The sequence below is a fragment of the Moschus berezovskii genome, chromosome 8, assembly GCF_049115385.1.
Source record: "Moschus berezovskii isolate FMDL1 chromosome 8, NW_MosBer_1.0, whole genome shotgun sequence".
NCBI classification, from domain to species: domain Eukaryota; kingdom Metazoa; phylum Chordata; class Mammalia; order Artiodactyla; family Moschidae; genus Moschus; species Moschus berezovskii.
Genome location: NC_142467.1, coordinates 31839373 through 31851605, shown reverse-complemented (window position 1 = coordinate 31851605; position 12233 = coordinate 31839373).

The following is a 12233-nucleotide window of genomic DNA, read 5'->3' as shown; positions in this document are numbered from 1 at the left end:
AACTTTAAAAAGAAGGCCTAGATATTAGAGATATTGTCCTTCTCATGGATAGAACAAAGTATCATGGAGAAAGCCAGGTGGCAGAAAACTGGGTGACATCTAGGAGCTGACAGTTTGTTCCACAGCCACAAGGAACTGAATTCTGCCAGGAATCAATACATTTGGAGAGGACCCCAAGCCTCAGATAAGATTTCAAGTCCCAACAAGCCCTATCCCACCAACCACCCCGCCCCGACCCCGCCTGCTTGACTCTGTAGTCTTGTGAGACCCTGAGGAGAGGACCCAGCTAAGCAATGCCCAGACTCTTGACCCAAAGAAACTGTGAAGTAATAAATGTTTTAAGATATTAAGTTTGTGGTTATGGGTTACACAGTCAAAGAAAACTAGTACAGTTGTCATCCCAGTTCTCTTTCAAGCAATCAGGTGATAAAAAATTAAATTCAAAACTTGGAACTAAATCATAATCGTTCCCTGCTAAATTTAATGTGTGTCCCGAGAAACAAAAGCATCAAAGACCAACCACAAGAAGACAGAAGTTCAGTGAAAGGAAATTTTTTATTCAAACAGAATTCTTGTGTTGTGTGTTTTTTAAAATAGCAGCTAATGTTTTAGGGTAAGGTTTTGGTAAACCTCGTGGGTGCCTTTGTATTAATTTTATTAGTATTGCTTTTGGCCGCACTGGATCTGCATTGGTATTTTTGCATGTGCTTTCTCTATTTGCTGCAAGTGGGGGGCTACTCTTCATTGCTGTGTGCTGGCTGCTCAGTGCAGGGGCTTCTCTTGTTGCAGAGCGCAGGCTCTGGAGCACACCGGGCTTCAGTAGTTGCAGCACAAGGGCTCAGTAGTTGTGGCACACGGGCTTATTTGCTCCAGGTATCTTTGCGGACAGGGATCAAACCCATGTCCCCTGCATTGGTAAGCAGATTCTTACTCACTGCACCACCAGGGAAGCCCTAAATTAATCTTATTGCCATCTTTTCTTAGGAGACAAACAGGCCTATTAGTTACAGGAGAAAATGATCATTTTGATAAAGGGGAAATGAGTGCAGCTAAGGTCTCTACAGGGTAGGCAGGGCAGCAAGGAGAAGATGTGGTCTGTTTGCACATAAGTGTGTGGTACAGTGAAGGACAAGGTGGTGTAATGTATTTATTTCTTGAAAATGAACTTGAAAATGCACTCTCAATGGGATCAAATAGGCAGTTTGTTTAGGTATGCTTGCAAAGCATTGAAGAACTAGGTGGGACTTAAGACTTACAAAAAAGTCTTCTGCCCCTTCATACTTCAATTCTGATTCTTTCACACAGAAAAATGAAGGACACTGGCTACATTGATCTTGCTGACACGATGACAGGTCACCAGACCCATGGCAACATCTGTACATGGCTTCAGGGCTTCCCAGGTGGAGCAAGTGGTAAAGAATTTGCCTGCCAATGCAGGAGACTCGAGAGTTGGTTCAATCCCTAGGTCGGGCTATCCACTGGAGAGGGAAATGGGAACTTGTTCCAATATTCTTGCCTGGGAAATCCCATGGACAAAGGAACATGATGAGCTACAGTTCACAGGGTCACAAAAAGCCAGACATGACTGAGTGATCGTGCACGCACAGGTGGCTTCACAGGATTGAAAGGAAACATTTCAAGAAAAGTTCTTTAGTAGCTCTCAATGTTAAAGTTGGATTTTATGGTTTTATGTCCATCATTCAGGGGTCTACCCTAGGTGTAACACTGCTGGTATTCACTGCTTCTTCCTCCTCCCTCTCATTTTCATGGGGGCAGCACTTGTCAACCATGGTGGCTTTTCTGCTGAATCCAGACTGCAGCACCAGAGCCCATTCAACTCAGTGATCTTTAGAGCCACTACCCACAGGTTGGTGTTGGCAAAAGACAGGAAAACTATTTTGTTGTTGAATTGCCTGTCTCTTTACTGTGATGCGTGAGAACCCTGAGATCTCAGTAGGAGAAGGGAATTCTGCACGTCCCCACAGCTAAATTGGGGCAGAAGTAGAAACTGATTTTCCAGACCTGTAGCCCAGCATACTGGTGGCTCAAATGATAAAGAATCTGCCTGCAGTGCAGGGGACCTAGGTTCAATCCCTGGGTCAGGAAAATCCACTGGAGAAGGGAATGGCTACCCACCCCAGTATTCTTGCTTGGAGATTTCTGTGGATGGAGGAGCCTGGCAAGCTACAGTCCATGGGGTTGTAAAGAGTCGGACATGACTGAGAGACTAACACTTTCATATTTTTATCAGAAAAAATCACGTATAAAGTATGGTATTCATCATATAAGTGAAATAGGATAGTGAAGAAGGAAACCAATTCCATTTTGTTGGTTTTGAGCCTTCCCGCCATGGCTGGAAAATCTCAAGGTATTAACCCTTAACTGAGACGCAATAGGGAATGATGATTTCTGACTCTCTTGTTTGTACAAATAAAATGTTTTATTCATGAAAGTAGTGGATGGCGATGTTCCTTGTATCTGTCTGACATTGTGGGTGGTTGAAGAAAGAAAGGTGGACAGTGTCGTAGGACATAAATACCCACAGTGGCTGTGAGGGGGGAGGCAACAAAGGCACCTAAAGGTTCTACTGGATCTAGTCCCCTCTTTGTGCAAGTTTGATATCAGTGATGGAAAACACCTGCCTTTGAATCTGCATTGCTGCCACAACATAGAAGCACCAACTGAGCACTTTTCTCTCAAAGGGGAAAATCATGCTGGTGAGGGGAGGAGTGTAGAAAATATCTAATATATCTTGTTCACAAAAAGTGTCATTTTAGTGTCAGTTCCTGTTTCTTTTAAAGCCATTAAAAGCCCTACATTGAAGTTGAAGTCAGGAAAGACAGACTTCATGATACAATTTGTTCCTGACACCTTGGGGTACATTTGTAGCATTGCACCCCTGGGAAATCACTGTAGGTGTGCAATTCCTGCGACTGTTAAGTGGAAGTGTGAATCTGATTCCCCACGTACACCCAGCAAACTTAAGCAGAAGATACCCTTTGTTTTCTTAACCATTTCAACTTATTGTTAGTGGAGCCTGTGAATTCTTTCCTTGGTACATAGCCTAGGGAGTGTCTCTACCACACAGTTAATATCAGATGGAAGGTGTGTGGTGGGGGAGACAAAACCCAGAAATTTTCTTCTCAAATATGGATAGGACTTCTCTATTTCTACATAAAAATTCCTCTAACCCTGGGCAGAGTCACAGACCCAGGAAAGGTATAGCTATTTGCAGATGTGGGCTTAACTTTTAAAATTTAAGCTCAAAATGACAGTCTGTTTGGGGTGTTATAGATGACAGTATCTATAAAAATAACTTTTGACCCTGCCAGTCAAGATCAGCAGTGACAATAAAGATGATGATGGTGAAAATTGCCATTTACTGAGTGTTTACATTATTAAAATACCCTTCAAGGACCCTCACAGAGTACATCTATTTAGAGCTTATTTGACAGAAATTGTGCAGTGTACTTTACAGTCATCCTTCTTTGTCCTAGCATTGTCCAATCAATGTTTCTTATTTTTTCTTTTTGGATGAGGAAACAAAATCAAAAAGGTGAAACATTTCGCCCAAGATGACTAGCATATCCAGAAGCCAGCTGCAGTCTGTCTCATTTCAAGCCCAAGTTCTTTGCATGACATCTCTAGGTAAGAACAAGTCACTGCTAAAGAGGCCTCATTCCTTCTGGGTCAAGTCAAAGGTTATTGACCACAGATTACTTCCCTGGTGATAAGGCCATCAGCTTCCCAGATGGTGCTAGTGGTAAAGAACCTGCCTGCCAGTGCAGGAGACATAAGGGACCAAGCTTCAATCCCTGAGTTGGGTAGATCTCCTGAAGAAGTGCACGGCAACCCACCTCCGTATTCTTGCCTTCTCCCACTCCAGTATTCTGTCCTTCCGTGGAGGGAGAAGCCTGGCGGGCTGTAGTCCTTAGGGTCACAAAGAGTCGGACATCACTGAGCATGCAGTCTCGAGTCATGAGGCCATAGCAGCTTCTTCCTACCCCAACCCCCACACCCTTTGCTGTAGTTGGACAAAAGATACTGAACTCATGGGAGAAGCCACTTCCCTGGAGACCTCTGAAACTGATATGTACCAGTGTTACATTACAAAACATATCAGACTCACTTGACTCAGAACCACTGAATTCATCATAAATAATAGGTGACACGTGAAACAAACGCCCCTTTCTTCCCAAAGTCTCTGAATTTCGTCTACTTTGACATGACCCACTTTAGGTAAGATTTCCACTAATGAACACTTAAGCTAGTTTCTGATTTCTAAATGTACATTAAAGCTCATCTGATGCAAAATTAACCTATCTTTATTACTGGAACTGTAGACTATTAAGATAGCATGCAGAGTTACTGAATTATAAATTTGGAAGAGATTTCCATGTGAGGCACCTGTGATTTGAAGAAAGCTGTTCCCCTTCTGAAATTGAGTTTTGAGTCCAGGATTCATGAAACTAAGAAGGAATAGAGAAGGTGGGACAGGGAGCACCCCTTTGAAGGTCACATACTTCAATTTTGGTCCCAGGACAAACCCAATTTAGCAGGAATCATTATTCCTGGGAGGTACTGACATTTGCAACACAGGTATAAAAATAGTAATGCCCCATAAATGTTAGCTGTGGTAAGCACCTCCTTTGCAATTTCTTATTCATTCTCAGGAAACCCCGGAAGATGAGTATTATTTTTATCTCCATTGTTTGGCTGGGGACACTGGGTTTAAAAATCTTTATTTGTAAACAGTATGTCATAGACCAAGGAGTGAGGTCTGTTAGTTGCTAAATATCATGCTCTTATCCACGAGGGTATACTCCCACCCCTTATCTCCTAAAAGAGTTTAACCCCTATAGAGAATATTGGCAGCCTATGTGAACTTATGATATACGTATGCTGATCCAAGAAATTATAAAAATGGAATAAACACCAGGAGCAGCCAGTGGCATGTATGGATAAAGTCAGTAAAGACAGTCTCATCAGGAAAAGTCCCCCTGCCATAGAAGAGCTTCATCAGTTTAGTTCCTGCATTTGATGTATTAGCTGTGTCCTTGTGCTCTCATTTACATTTTAACGGGAGTTTTTAGTGTCTTATCTGGGAGTGGTGACATATTAAGGCATTATTAGCCATTCATAGCCAAAATTAATGTGTCCAATTTGTTCTCAGTTACCTACAAGCGATCTGACCGAACTGGTCTTTCAGACAGAAAAGGTGGGAGCTTTTATTGAGCATATATTATGAAACAGGAATAAAATAGATCAGGGATCTGCAAATTATTTCTTTAAGCAAGGACTTTGTGGGCAAAGGAGAAGGCAATGGCACCCCACTCCAGTACTCTTGCCTGGAAAATCCCATGGATGGAGGAGCCTGGTGGGCTATAGTCCATGGGGTCTCTAAGAGTCGGACACAACTGAGTGACTTCACTTTCACTTTTCACTTTCCTGCATTGGAGAAGGAAATGGCAACCCACTCTAGTGTTCTTGCCTGGAGAATCCCAGGGACAGCGGAGCCTGGTGGGCTGCCGTCTATTGGGTCGCACAGAGTCGGACACGACTGAAGCAACTTAGCAGCAGCAACAGCAGCAGCAGCAGCAGTTGTGGGCAAAACTGTCTCTATTGCAACTATTCAACTCAGCATTTGGGGCATGAAGGTGGTTACAGATGATACGAAAAGGAATGATTTGTTCTGATAAAACTTTAGTTAGAAAATTCAAGCTGCAGACCTGTTTCTGAGTTTCCTAGATGGCTCAGCAGTAAACCATTTGCCTGCCGTTTTGGACCTCACAAGATGAGGATTTGATCCCTGTGTCGGGAAGATCCCCTGAAGGAGGGCATGGCAACCCACTCCAGTATTCTTGCCTGGAGAATCCCGTGGACAGAGGAGCCTGGCGGGCTACAGTCCATAGGACTGCAAAGAGTTGGACACGACTGAAGTAACTTAGCATGCACACATACCTCCACGTACTCCTCATTCCTTCCACACAATTATTATTCATTTACAGTTTTTAATGTAACATATATATATGTGAAAATTTTAACTGTGAAATTCTAATGAAAGTATATAACTGTGTAACTCTTTTACCTTTCATGTCTATGACATATTTTACTGTGTTTCTCAAGAAGTACTTCATTGATTCTGGGCCCTGAATGCCAAGGTTGGTAGTAAATGTTGGGATATCCCCCGTGGAGTCACCAAAGAATGGGAGCAGTTGCTTCTTTTTCTCTTGCTCTACTAGAGATGGACATTATTGTGACTATTTTTACTAGTGATCTTTGTAAAAGCCTAGGTATATAAAAACATAGAGATGACATAACCTGACGGAAAGACACAGTTAATAAGTGGCAAAACCAGGCCACAAACCCACATCCATCTCATTCCAAAGCTTGGGTTTCTTCTGCAGTGTGGTTTGCTAGAGGCCAATCCATCACTTTTTTCTGGAACAGAAGCTAGCACATAGTATATGCTCAGTCAACATTTGTTAAAAGAATAGGGAAGAGGGTCAATCTTTGGAGGATACAGAAATTGGATGGCAAGGGTCAGTGACCTTCTTAATAGTTTTGCCAGATCCTAGCAGAACTCAGTATATTGATGCTTTGTGAGCAAAGCCGGCTGCTCATTGTAAACTATACTTTCCCTGCAACCCTAGGCTGTACAGAACATGAACCAGGAAAATGGATAGACTGTGTCCTGGGATTTATCTGGCAAGTAATTCTGTATTGTGTGCTCTATAAGAACAGATGAATATCTGTCCATATCATAAGTCAGGCAACCTCAACCCAATCATCTGGATGCCTTTCAAACAGTGACATCAGTTTGGATATACTCCATGTCCTCTTTCTGTATTCTCTGCTATAAAATGGACTTTCGTTAAGCATTTGTTTCTTCCTGGAGTATGATATATCTATACTTACACTTATATCTACATCTGAATATGTCTGTATTTCTGTATGTGTGTGTGTATGAATATGAGAGACTGACCTTGAGATAAAGAAGGAAAATGAAAGAAAGAGGAGCAAGGAGGGAGAAAGAGAAGAGAACAAGTAAAGAAGTAGGAGAAAGAGAGACTTGTAGGAGTCTGAGAAGGGAGTTGTTCATATCGGCACATTCTCAGATGATTGAAATTATTGTCGTGGAGATGATCTTGACTGGAGACCGCAAAGTCTACTTCCCAGAAGCCACGCAGGCAACATCACAGGTGACGTGGGGAACCCGGAACACGTGCATTTTCTAAAAAGGACCATCCCTCTGCAACTCTGTTAATTACACCACAAGCCATAGAGGTTCAATGTTGTATATACACCTAATTTTCTAATGAAAACCCAGCTATCCAGATGTTCAGATGAAATAGCCTGCTTTCTGAAAGTTGGTCAATATATTTTCAACAATTGCATACATTTTCCACACAGTTTACAGAGCCCACCTCCCGCTGGTCGAGGGTAACACTCTGGAAAGAGGGTTAGCCTGTGAGCAGCCGACTGACAACCCCTGATGATCTGGGTGTGACCTGTCTCTCCTTCCGAGTCCTCCGCTTGACACCAGAGCTATGACGGCAACCCAGCTTGAAGAAGGTCCCACAGTGAAGTGGCAGAGTTAAAAACTCACATTTAGAGGACTTCTCTTTTTTACATTTTCTTTAAAAACAAACACAAAAGCAAGTTTTGGGTAATCAAATTTTGCTGAAAGGGTCCAGGGAGGAGATCCAAAACAATATCTTATTCTGTGTCCTCCACTTTGCGAGAAAAATCACCCCCCAACGTTTCAAAGAGGTGGGGACAGGGCGTCACTGCCTGTCCCATCCCAGCTGTGCCATTGATCATCCGCCACCAGCCTTGTAGCACACACAGTTGAATTGCTTTTCCCCGAGGGAAGCAATGCCTCCAGGTGTGCTAATAATAAAATTAATAGCTTAGAGAAACTGCTTGCTACAGCAACAGCGGCGGGAGAAAGGCAGGATCGATTTCAGTGTTTAACTGTCCTAATTCCATAGTGTATACCCCACCTCAGCCCCTGGTGAGCTGTGCTGGGTCTCACGGTTAATCAATAGATGCCTGATTTAAAACAAAGAACCGGTTTCAAGATGAGAAGTCTTTGTGAATAAAAAGACGTATGGTGAAACTGTCAGCATTCTTCCATTCCCATCTTAACCCTGCAGCTCCAAGGGCAGTCACTAGCGGATATGAAAGGAAAAAAATCGTGTGCATTGTCTCCCCTTCTGCCTATAAACAAAAGAAGGAAACCATCTAGGCTGTGCTGCTGCTGGTGGCATCACATAAATAAGAATTTATTGAGTTGCTCTGTGTTTAAAGGACTGTGAACATAAAGACGTGTGAATACTATCAGCTGCACCAAGAGTAATATGTTTCTGCTCTAATCGGCCTGCTATCTGGTGGTTCAATTTATACCTTCTTTCGTAGCTGGCGTTCTCATCTTTTCCCTGGAGGGAAGGATCAATTTTGCGATCAACTCCTTGGCTGCTGCTGGAGTTTCCCTGTCCACTGAATCTCCAGGCCAAGTATTTTCAAAGCTCTTAATCCCTATTTCTCCATCTCCTCTCAGGCACCAAACCTGCCTTCCATCTACATGACATTGACCTCGTGGCCACCCTCGTCCAATTCCAGATGTGGTGAAGGGCAGGGACCTGGCACGCTGCAGTCCACGGGATCGCAGGGTCAGGCATGGCCTAGCAACCCAACAACAACAAGCGAGTCCCCTCTTTCTCTGTGTAACCTTTCTCAGCATCTGCTATTATTTCTGCTGTCCTGTCTGCCTCTTCCAAGCCATGTCCTCTCCCTCACTTCATATTTTCTCCCTTTTGTGAAATAAGCTGTTTGAGGACAGCGAGGAAAGCCTTAGGTCCTTTTGATGTATGTTTCTCAACTGGCCTCAAATAAGTCCTTGTGTTATAACATGAGCTCCTAGAAAGAAAAGATTGCGTTATTTTCTTGCCAATTTATTGTTTTAAATGCCGATGTTATTTGTGGGTTTTGTTTCTGTTTTATTTTTGTGTTGCTGCTGCTGCTGCTGCTGCTAAGTCACTTCAGTCGTGTCCGACTCTGTGTGACCCCATAGACGGAAGCCCACCAGGCTCCCCCGTCCCTGGGATTCTCCAGGCAAGTGTTAGGGAGCCCTAAAAATAACCCATCCCCATTTTGTTCCTAGTGTGTAACTGCACTTGGGTTGAAGTATAAACCTTTTTGTACCACCAAGTGAGGAGGATAGACTGGTCGAGGAAGGGCTGGTCCTCTGGAGTACTTCTTTGCAAGGCTGGTTTATGTCAAGCCCCATTTCTCTCACCACCCACTGCCTCCTGTGATGATGAGCCAACCAAAGAAAAAGATTGAATCTTTTCCCTAATTCAAAGAAAATAAAGCAGTAATGCCTTCCCATACCACTCCATTCTCCACCTTTTCCCCCCTTTTGTGTGAATTCTCCAAAGGCAAAGCATTTAATTTGAAACTGAAAACTGCAATTAAATTTGATTGGTTTTTTTTTTTTTCATATTTATTTTTTTATGGTGATGGTGGGAGTTGATTCCCAGTATGGTTTCTTTTCAACTCATTTTCCCAGCATGAGAGACCATTCCATATTAGTGCAGTCTGAGTGGAGCCTTTCACTTTTCAGTTAGCCCTTATGTTTGTCACCATCTTATTACATTAAGTTCTACTTCTTTTTTTGTTGTCTCTCTCTCTAATTCCCTCTCCTCTCCTCTCTCTTTCTCTCTGTCCTTCTTTGGGCAGAAGAGGTCCAAAGATGATGTCAGAGATGCTTTTCTGGAATTTTCTCTCCGAGAAAACTGTTTTCTAAATTCATATAAGAAGTAGGAGTGGGGAAGTGTTATGTAGAACTGTGATCTAAGAATAACACTTCCACCAATATATAGGATCTTGTGGACATTTAAAGCTCCCTTTTTGTTTTTTTTGTGTTTAATTAGAAGTCTTATTTCCAATGATGCCAAGCTATGGGAGGCCTAGCATGAGAGTGCGTACATGGAACCATGCAAGGAAAGCAGCCACTTCTCTCTGTAGTCTGCATTTTAGAGATTTACCACATGTAGAAAGGGTATACATTTTCTCTTTAGAATCCAAAGATTTATAAAATTAAAGAATATTGCATTTGTTAGGTTATAAAACTGACTGGCAAACAAAACCAATTGTATTTACACGGTCTAAGAACTCAGCAAATGGAGGAAGGAACTGCGTTCCAAGAAGTATGCACATTCTATCCCAAAGGAGTCCTGAAACAAACAGGATATTCCAGGGAAAGAGACAGGAAAGGGAAAGAAGAATCCAGAACATTGTACCCAGGGTGCCATTAGCCTGCCTGCCAACTTCATTCCTTCCTTGCCAGTGGTTTTCAGTTTCTTCCAAGCTTTCTTTTCCTCTTTTATGGTAGAAGACTTAGTGATACAGGATTTTCCTGAAAAAAAATGACTCATTTTCTAGCCAGATTTATTAGAAAGTAATTATGACTTAAAGTTAGAAATATCTGTACGTAGCAGATCAAGTTCACGGGACCTGAATTTTGTTCCCAATAGCATCATATTCAAATAAAGGTAAAACTGTTATTATATGCCAAGCATTTGATTGGAATTATATTGCCTTTTAAAGATGTAATGCGAGGTGAATGAAAAAGAAAAAGGAAAAGTCCAACTTTAATGACCTTCATTTTACATCCTGAAAATGAATGGTAATAACCAGAAAATAGAGAAGTTCCAGTGAGTTAGGGTTCATAAATATTAAATGTAATGGAGGAAAATCACAGATTTTTAAGAAATTAACTTGAACAAATGGTGATTTTAGTTACGATGTTGTCATTTTGAGGAATGGTCATTAGCACTGTGGATTGTAATGGGCATGAGCTTACTGTATAGAAAGAATGCCTTCTGATTAACTCGGAATTTCTTCCTGATGCTTCAGCCAGTTTACAACTGTTCTGAGTATCTCTTCATTTTGCGCTTGTGATTGGCTCCAAGGGCTCTTTGTTTAGAGATGCGTGTGCTCTATTTTCATGATTAAGCTTTTTATGATTAGTCTCCATTTTCTGTTTTGTCTTAACTTTTACTCGGAATAATATGCAATGCCTTGGAAAACTGATTGGCTGGCGGATGTAATTGAGTTCAGATGCGGTTTCCTTTCCCTCCCCACTGTTTCTGGTCCCTTCTCTGTTCTGAGCTGTTTCTGACTGCCTGGAGAACAGCTTTCAGAGCTGCTGTTTAGCATTTTCTCACAGTAAACTGGTTTCTTGCACAACCTGACTGTAATTGACTTCAAGACAGTTGTCGGGAGCACAGAGAGGGCCCCCACAGTCTCACACTGAACCCATTTCCTTTAACACACACTTATATATGCCCAACAGTCGCTCTTGAAGGCAGCAGTTGAAGATGTAGGGTTTATTGACATTTTATGGAAAGAAATATCGCATAACAAAACTCCCTGAACAATTTGGCAATGATTTGTTGGGTTCCCCAAGTTTTCTCTCTCTTTGAAGTTGTCTTCGCCACGTAAACTCTTAAATCTTTTTGGGTCCTCCCTCTGAATCTTTCTCGAGCATCACCAGCATCTCCTAGCCTCCTCCCTACTTTCCTCCTCAGATCTGCCCTTCCTCGCTTCTTTTGTGAGTCTACTTTGCTCTGGACGTGCCCAGTTTTCATTCCTACCTCCTCATCTCGCTCAGCAAAGAACCTGCCTTCTCCAGGAGGGCACTATTCTCTGCTGGGGGAGTGAAGGGATTTCAAATAACTAACCATGGTTAATTATGTTTCTTAACACATTAAAATGAAACTTGCATTGATGTTTAGGTACATTAAGGGAGAAAGCAATGCTTATTCTTCATTTGCTGGTTTGAATAATCATGTCCACAGTGAAATTCATTCACCTGCTCTTTTTAAAATTCTCCCTCTTGACATGTATATTCTAAGCAATGACTCCACTATCCTCCCAGGCAAACAGGCCTAGCTCACGGGAGTACCAAACCCTATCACTCTTGCTTTGGGTCAGGATATCCCTGAGGTGTAGGGGCTTCCCTGGTGGCCCAATGATAAAAATACGCCTGCCAGTGCAGGAGTCATGGGTTCGATCCCTGGGTTGGGAAGATCCCCTGGAAAAGGAAATGGCAACTCACTCCAGTTTTCTTGCCTAGAGAATACCAGGATAAAGTGGCCTGGTGGGCTACAATCCATGGGGTCACAAAAGGGACTTAATGACTAAACAACAACATCCCTTAGGTG